The following is a 9,233-nucleotide window of genomic DNA, read 5'->3' on the forward strand; positions in this document are numbered from 1 at the left end:
AGCATGTCCTGTCTAGAACAGTGATACTTTCTGTTGGAACAGTAATACATAGTCCATGTTAACCGTCAGCATCAAAGAACACATTTCCCCCATTTTGTTGGAATCTGAGAGATCAGTCCCCGCTTCACGTTAGGATTCTGGAACCCCAGAATACAGTTCCCACTTCCTGTCAATTCTGGGTGTACAGTCCCATTTCCTGTTGCAATTTATAATTCCAAGTAAAGCCTTTTTTTATTATTGTAATTCAGTTAGGTTATATAAATTGTAATTTAAAAATGTCATTTAAATATATACACACACGATCGGACTTTATACAAACTTTCCTGTGGACTTTTGTTGGCCCTGAACTTGTTAAGCATGCACACGATCTGACTTTGAGACCACTTTCACCAAGTCACAAAGTTTTTCTGCTCTTTACTGCCACCATTATTGTTGTCTGATCGTTTGCATTGGTTCTGAGCATGCGTGTTTGTAAAGTCCGATGGTTTTCTGTACACAGGATCGGACTTTGCTCCATCGGACTTATGTTATCAAAGTTTGTCCATTCGCACAGCGAACAAAAGTCAGATGTAAACCGAAAAAGTTTGTTCGATGGAGCGTACACATGGTCGGATGTTGCCTTAAAACAGAAAATTTGCATGTTTGTTGTCAAAGTCTGATCATGTGTACGAGCCTTAAGACTGAGAATGAGAGTGATCAAAGGCCTCTGATTATTCAGTTCTCAGTCTTTGAGCAGAAAGCCGGTGACTCCTCTGCTCCTCCAGCGCTCGCTGGTGCACTCGGCTGTGCAGGGGATGGGAGCGGCTCGCTGAGGCTGAACCAGTTGCCGATACAGGTATCCTGACTGTAAAGTTGGCATCGATCCAGAGCTTTGACCAGCTAACCAGAGTAATGTCAACTGACCGGGAGCTTTAGTCTGCTGTAGGCTGAAAACTGATAGAAGTGCACTCCTGTGATCCATAGGAGAAGTAGTGCCAAAAAAGCTTTGGCCATACTTCTCTTTTGATGTGGGTGTCTTCTTGGTTTGTACTGTAGCTAGAACTAAAATGCCCTGTGTTCTCAGCAAGTTGGAGATCCAGCAGGAGTCCAGGTCTATGATGGTTGGACATAACATCTGCACAGTACTCCAATCATAAGCACTCACCCTGAGCAGCACTGTTGATTGTAGCACTGTACATGGTGCATTTTAGAGTGGCCTGGGTCTCCAGTGGGCTGCCAGCACAGGGAATTTACCCCTAGCAGTAGTACATTAAACATGCACATGCTAAAAATTCCTTATTGCATTAGTAAAAATAAAAAAAGGCTTAAGGAAACCTGTACTGAATATGGTGGTTGCAATGGCTAGCTTTTTTTGAATTGGTCATTTTCTTGCTGCTGTGCTAACCAAATGTTGTCAGTGCCTTCAAAGGCACTCGCCTGGAGGCAGTATACAGATCGGCAGTTCCAAATTTCTGATCTGTATGCTGGTTTCAAACTGGCCACTGAGAATTTAAGGCAAGAGATATCCAGACAACTATTATTTACAGGAGATCAGCAGTGAGAGCCCCCATATTTTTCTTAGTGCATGTTCCCTGTAACCGAAGGCTGACTTCAAAATTGCCTTGACCGTTTTACTTTAATACTTTGAATCCCTAACCCAATACAAGCATGGTTGGAAAGTCTATCTTGCTTCCAAAGACATTATAGCTGGTGACATCACAGTCAACCATTTCACTAAAAAGGTCTTGAAAGGCAGCCCTGTATTTCTTATGTTCCAGGGGTGCAAGGACCCTATTTTACTCCAGATTGAGTGTGCAGGCCCCATTTCCTGAGAGTTTTAAGGCTGTGAAGACCTTACTTTCTGCCTGGATTCAGAGTATGCAGTTACACTTCCTATCTGGGTTCAGATTGTGCATTTGTTGTTTCCTGTCAATGCCCATAGTGCACAGTAGGCCACTATCTATTAGGAACGAAGATGCACTGTGCCATTTTCCTAAGAGTACCATAGACTGCATTGCCTGCTGCCAGGATCAGGGGCTGCTCATGTGCCTTCTGGACCAAGGTGTCTGTTGCATCCAGTTTAAACCATTTTTGATTTATTGTCGAAAAAGACACTGCCTAATATGCAGCAGATTGCTGTCCAAAAGTGAAAGTATATATGACATAGCACATTCCTCATTGTTTCTGTAGTCTTTCTGCATAACAGTTTGTGTGTGGTAGACTGCTCATTCTCTCCCCCCACCCGGTGTTCTTGTTGGCGATTTATTTTCAGCAAGTTCTGTGACAGCACTGGCAGACTTCCAGTCTTCGAGAGTTCGTTGATATTCTGAAGAGAAAAAATATTGTGCCTCATAAAACCGCTTCATTGGAATTACTCCAGCCCTCTTCAGAGGTGTAATTGTTGGTGATATACTCCAAAAAACAAACAAAAAAAAAAACTATTAAAATTCCTCTGTGACCAGATTCCATCCGTCATTCAAGAAAGAAAATTTAAAGCTGCGAAAAAATAAATAAATATATATATATATATATATATATATATAATCTCCGCTTTAAATTTTCCTTCTTGAATGGCAGAGGACAACAGAGAAACTTTAATTCTGTATGTGTATGTATGTATGTGTATGTGTGTGTGTGTGCAGTGATGCCCCTTCAGTGATCTTTTTCTTATACACTTTATTGTTCAAGCACAACTACATTGCATTTCTGGGCTGTTGCCAGCCTCCTCAACTTAAAGGAGAAGTTGCCAGCCTCCTCAACTTAAAGGAGAGCGGTCTGACATCAGCTATCCGCTGACGTCACTGCAATCGGGCGAGGCAGCGTGTCATCCCGACTTCCCAAGTCTTTATGCGCCAGCTGACTGATGACAGCCGCTCCCCGCCCCTCCACAGCTCAGCGCTCCAATGAGCGTGGAGGAGCAGAGAGGAGAGCTGCTGACTGACGGGCAGCAGCTCTCCTCTCTGAGAGGAGTTAGGACCGAGCCATCGGCGATGTTTGGTTCTCAGTGTAGAGATGCCAGGGGGACAGCTGCAGCATCGGTCTGATGCTGCATCCACCTAGGTAAATGGGGGGGGCAGGATAGCAGTTAAGTAAACCTGTTGCTTTGCTTCTGCATGGACAAAGCACAGGTACACTTTAAATGGAGCTGTGAACCCTTGTTTAAAAAAAATAAAGAATAAAAAATGTCATGCTTACCTCCACTGTGCAATTTGTTTTGCACAGAGTGGCCCTGATCTACCTCTTCAGGGGTCCCTCAGCGGCGCTGGTGGGTCCTCCCCGCATCAAGTGTCCATGTTGGGGAAGCGCTCTCCTTGGTGGACACCTGTGCATTCGCGGCTACCGAGTCCTGCATCTGTGTCCATTCACACAGAATGCAGGACTCGGCCCCGCCCCTAGCGCAGCCTCATTGGATTTGATTGACAGCAGCGGGAGCCAACCACTGCGCTGCTATTATTCTATCCACTCAGGACATGAGACACCAGGTAGAGCTGGTGTGATTTGTTTCCGGCCGGAGAAGGATCAGGGTCGGGTAAGTAGAATGGGGGCTGCAGCACAACAGGTTTTTCACCTTAATGCATAGAATGTATTAAGGGGAAAAACCACGAGGGTTTACAGCCCCTTTAATCAAAGAACAGCTAAGCAGCTAAGACAAACCATGAGGAGTATCCATATGAATTGCTAGAAGGGCTGAAGAAGAAAGTGACATTAAAATGCCCCTGGGAAGTCCAGGCAGAGATGCAAATAGTTGTCAAACCTTCTCCATACTTGCACACATAATTTCAGGCCACACTTTAATTTGGGCTGATGAGAAGCATTTTTGGGGTGAGAGCAGGCACCTGCATATATTGAGGTTATGTTAAAAATAAAATGGCTGTATTTTGTCTGGTTCCCACACAAAACTCTGTTTGATATCGCTGCCTTTGTTCCGTAAGCAGCTGCTCGTGCGTTATTGCTCCTTTGGGGTCTTGTCACCTTTGCAGTCCCTACAGCTCCTTTTTTTGTTTGTGTTTTGCCATGTAAATCTTTTTTTCTCTCTAGCATCTAGTGATATCACAGATTCCTACTGTATACTGAAACCACCGGTAATTTAAAAGGGTTCAGAAATGTGGAGCTGCCAAATGCAAATGTTATGCAAATCACTTACAATCTCAAACAAGAATGTGCTACACTAATGACTGGGTTCTAAAGGTTAAAGAGAATCTCTGTTTTTAATAGGTTCCTTTATAAATGTTCTGCTTTCTCCATTTGCATACTTCTTCCTCATTCTGCACATTGCATGGCTTTTGGCAGTACAGTACCAAGTCCCCAGGTTTTAAAGTCAGACTTTCTTGGCTGCCAATTGCTGTGCTGCCCCAGGCTTTCTAAGTTAATGTGTTGTGCCAGCTGTACAAGGTCGTACTCCCAAGACCTTGTTGATATGAATGCTCACGGCAAAAACTTCAGCGTATGCTAACCTGAGTATACATTTTATCACACCGCGTAACTGTTGAAATGTTGCTCTTATTTTTATATCAAGAACAGCGAAGCTACATAATTCATTTGATTGTTAATATTGGATTTTATTTTGTATATCAGCTGTTGGACGGGTTATATTCCCCTACTGGGATATTCCCTCTGATGGTTTTTGTTACATTTTATTTTAACGTTTACTGTTTGCAGTGTTTCTTACGTGTTAAGGTATAACTGTTCTGCAATAATTTCATACTGAAATTCCAGTTTTGAGATGTTGGCAGATTGAATCATCCACTTGGTGGCACAGTCACTGGTTCCTTCACCTGCAGAGAATATAATATGGAGGCCTTGCCTCTCCCTTTTGAATATTTTTTATGTAATTTACATTAGGGAAAATGGCAATGGAAATGAAAAACTCCTTATAGGCCAGTAAATATTTAATGGCGTGGACCATTGGGGAAAGTGAGGTGACGTCACTATCAGATACTTATTGGGGGAGTCTACTGCTAGACTAGGTGATTTATCCGACCAATGTTCTTCCATAAGCAAAGTATTAGATTTGGGTGGATTGACCATTTAAAGTGCTATTTATGAGAATGCAGCTCATTTCCATTCCATTCCTTTAGGAATTAAATATTATTTTGACATAAGACTGCCTTTTTAGGATAGTGTATACATTTTATCATTTTTCTTTTCTTTGTTTTAAAGCAATCAAGTTTTGAGCCAAACTGTTTTTCTAATTTAAATGTGCAAAACTGCCCAATTGTCTGTTTTTAAATGTCCTTTTTAGATTTCTGTAGACTACCTTAATTTTTAGGCTAGTATTTTTACTTTAGAGATGTCCATCTTTTAACCACTTGCAGACCGCCCGCCGTCGTTCTACGCCAGCTGTTGAAGTGGAACATCGTAGTTATGGTAGCAGCTAGCTGCCACAACCCTGGTATTCACTTCTTCAGGGGGTGGTCAGCTTTCAGATAAAAGCGGTCTCAGTGGCAGACTAGCTGCAAGATCACTTTCATCGGTGTCGGGAGAGGGGCCTCTCTCCCGCCGCACTCCTGTGCCCTCCGCCGCTTACTGGAGGCAATCGGATCCTTCTCCCTGTGTGGTATGGAGCTGAGTGAGGGGAAGATGGGCCCCCACCCGGCTCCATACCATTGCAAGGCGGAAGCAACATCAAAATGTCACTTCTGCCCATAGATAGCTCTTATAGGGACTTTGTTTTTAACCCTAGATCTTTTTGACCCCAGATCTTATAGTTAAGAGGTCCTGTCATGCTTTATTTCTATTACAAAGGATGTTTACCTTCCTTGTAATAGGAATAAAAGTGACACTTTTTTTAAGACAGTATAAAAAATAAAGGATACGCACCCCATCCCGCCGAGCTTGAGTGCAGAAGCGAACGCATATGTAAACTGTGTTCAAACCACACATTTGAGGTATCACCACGATTGTTGAAGCCCTAGACCTCCTCTGCAACTCAAAACATGCAACCTGTAGAATTTTTTTTAAACATAGCCTATGGAAATTTTTAAGGGTAAAAGTTTGCCACCATTCCACGAGCAGTGCAATTTTGAAGCATGACATGTTGGGCATCAATTTATTCAAGCGTAACATTATCTTTCACAATATAAAAAAAAATTGAGCTAACTTTACTGTTGTCTTATTTTTTTATTTAAAAAAAAGTGTATTTTGTTTTAAAATTAGTGCGCTTGTAAGACCACTGCCCAAATACGGTGTGACAAAGTATTGCAACGACTGCCATTTTATTCCCTAGGGTGTTGAAACCCCCAAACATTCTATTTTTTTTCTAAGTAACTTTCTAGCAAAAAAAAAAAATGGTTTTAAGCTTATAAAATCCAAATTTCAAAACAAGCTCTGTCCTTATATGATTAAGGCAGATGGGAGTTACTAGTATCAGTTGGATCATTATTTTGGCCCCACAGGTCCCAGTATAGTACTTGCAAGGATAAACTGGATTTTTTTTGTAATCATTATTACTGTGCCCTGGGGAATGCCAGGCTTTTAGTGACCTTTATCCTCCAGCCAATGTGCGCTACAATCTTTTGAAACTTTCTTATAGGTGGGATATAGGAGTCAGAGCAGCCCCCAGGCTTGCTATCTTTCTTAAACCCTCACTGCACTATACTATGCTGCTGACCGTAAATAGATCTGCAGGAAAAGTTAAGGCCCTTGTTCCCACCATTACGGTCCAAACACCTGTAGTGCTTATAACAGCCGATTATAGTACGCCATTACAGCAACTATTGGGATATTGGATTGTAAACAATTCTTTCCTCAACCAGAGATGCTGTCCCCTTTTAAAGGGATATTAAACCCCATTTTATGTTGTTTAGGATGCTGATGTTTGGACTTGCCTTGTTTTGCTGCTTCTTTTGATGTTTCTGCTTGTCCTTCCTCCTTTTTCACCTTGTTCCCCTGATCACCGACTCTGAATTTCATTGTAAGGTTGACTCGGCTTGCAGAGTGCTGCTGGAACCACCCTTATGGGAGGAGGATTACATTCCTACATTAGGGTGCTGCCTGCGCTGACATGCACAGGCAGGTGAGGAAGACCTCAAACAGAAGACATAGCTCTGCTTCTCCTCCATTGGAACTGCACAACTGTGGCTCCAAAGGCAGCACTGTGACTGAAGATAAACATAGCCATGGTCTTGTTTTAGTTTTTTTGGCTTGCCTGTGTTCTTACGAGGGTAAACGGGGCATGTTTGCACAGTACCTTTGTATTTTCAAGTACCTGATCACATGACTTTTTTTTTTTTTTCTGGTTTCGAGTGCACCTGGATGTGCGGAGAAGCGGAACAGGCTTGTGGTGGTGAAGCTTAAAGTGGTTTTACACGCTGTACAACCACTTTTACCTACAGGTAAGCCTATATTAAGGCTTACCTGTAGGTGCTGGAAATATTTTTAAAAAAGCCATGCGCCGATAACCACGCATGCACCAATGTCTACGGCGCATGCGCACTTTAGAGAGGGAACATCGTGCCTTTTCTAATGGGGGTCATGCTGTGACTGGTGGCTCCCGCGCGCTTGTGCAGGAGTGACGTCACTTGACTCCGGCCCATCACAGAGCCAGAGTTCGAAGCCCCAGAAGGAAGAGGGGTGAAGATGAACGCTCCCTGCTAATGGGGACAGCAGTGACATTACAGGCTTCGGTTTCAGGTAAGTGACACATAATGGGCTACTATGCATCTAGCTGCCCATTATGCTTTACCTTTGCAGGGGCATAAAGAGGAAGTAAAACCCACCAGTGTTTACTTCCTCTTTAAATGCTTTATTGAATACAAATAGCTTAAAACCAGTGGAAATGAGTTCTACCCTAAACGGTAGTAGTCTGTTTTACACACGAGAATTTCCCATTGCCCAGGCTATGTTAAAAAATGTTTACATCCTTTGAACTTGGTATCCTTTAAGTAAAGGAAGGCAAAATACTGTAAGAGGAAGATGAATTTGGCTGAGTTTGTGTCAGACTTGCTGGTAGTACATAGTCGTCGGTCTGATACACCTGACCACCTCCTCTTAGGGAATGCACCCACCCCAAGTGACTGCATAATCAAGTTGGAGGATGTAAATACTGCACTGTACAGGCTTGGCAGTTTAGTGTATAACATACCAACTTGTTGTTATTTTTTGGACAGGTTATACCTGGTTGAAGGTAGATGTATTTTTGTTATCTGGCTTGACATGTGTAGCTGTGCTGAGGGCTTCAAGCTGACTTTGTATACATTTTTTTTTTACTGTAATTCATGTTTATGTTCAATAATAGACATTTTAAGGCAGTCACCTCTGGAAATGACCAGTATTCGGTCAGTTCAGCAACCATAGTGCATTTTTATAAATTAAGCCATTCTTCAATGCTTCAAGGCATTTTGATTTTGGCCTGGGCACAGGCCCCATGCTTGTTCCCTTTGCAATTTATTGATGAACATTTCAGATCATGTTAATAAATCTAGAGCCTGTGTTCACACTGTTGTGATGCAAGACACCACATGTAATTCACAGAGGAATCACAGCACTTTCCTGTGCGAATTACAAGCAGTGTATGCCTGGTGCGATTTGAGCCATGGATTTGTATGGTGCAAATCGCACCAAACTGGTGCAGGAACCTTTTTTTAGTCCACACCAGAATCGGACCATTTCATACAATTCTGCAAATTGCTCTCTTTTGCAAAACAGTTGTGGAGCGTTGTTAAAATACACTCCGCAATCTGTTCTCATAGGCGGTTTTGATGTAGATGCGGTAGCATATTCACTGTGAATTCATACCCAATCTAGTGTGAATCAAGGCTTAAAGTTAAAATCACCTAGCTGGGTTAGTGAAAAATGGGTGAATGCAGTTTAATTTTTGCAAATTTCCATTCCAAGATAATGGAATGCTGTCGCAGTAACTGATGTAGATGCATCCAATTCCATCTAATGTGCACAAAACCCAAGGAAAACCGTTTGCAATAAACTGCTACTGGCACCTATTTGGGATGCTTAATGCTGTTAATAGACATCAAGGAAAAGTTGGGTGTTGAAGCAACCTCCTGCTTCATGATATCTTTGACCGAGCTTCAGCTATAAACAGGAATGCTCAAGCCACATAAGTATTGCTTTTAGAGCCTTTTCACACTGGGGCACATCTAAACTGCCCATAAAATGCTGAACGCGTTAGCGTTGCATTTCAGGCAATTTTCAGTCATTTGCGGGGAGCTTTTTAAAGGACACGTGACTCAAAAACTGATCCAAAAACCATTTTGAGGCACTTTTGAAGCACTTTTCATGTGCTTCCTATTCATTTT

The sequence above is a fragment of the Lithobates pipiens genome, unplaced genomic scaffold, assembly GCF_037356315.1.
Source record: "Lithobates pipiens isolate NorthernLeopardFrog02 unplaced genomic scaffold, aLitPip1_a1.2 Scaffold_22, whole genome shotgun sequence".
Taxonomy (NCBI): domain Eukaryota; kingdom Metazoa; phylum Chordata; class Amphibia; order Anura; family Ranidae; genus Lithobates; species Lithobates pipiens.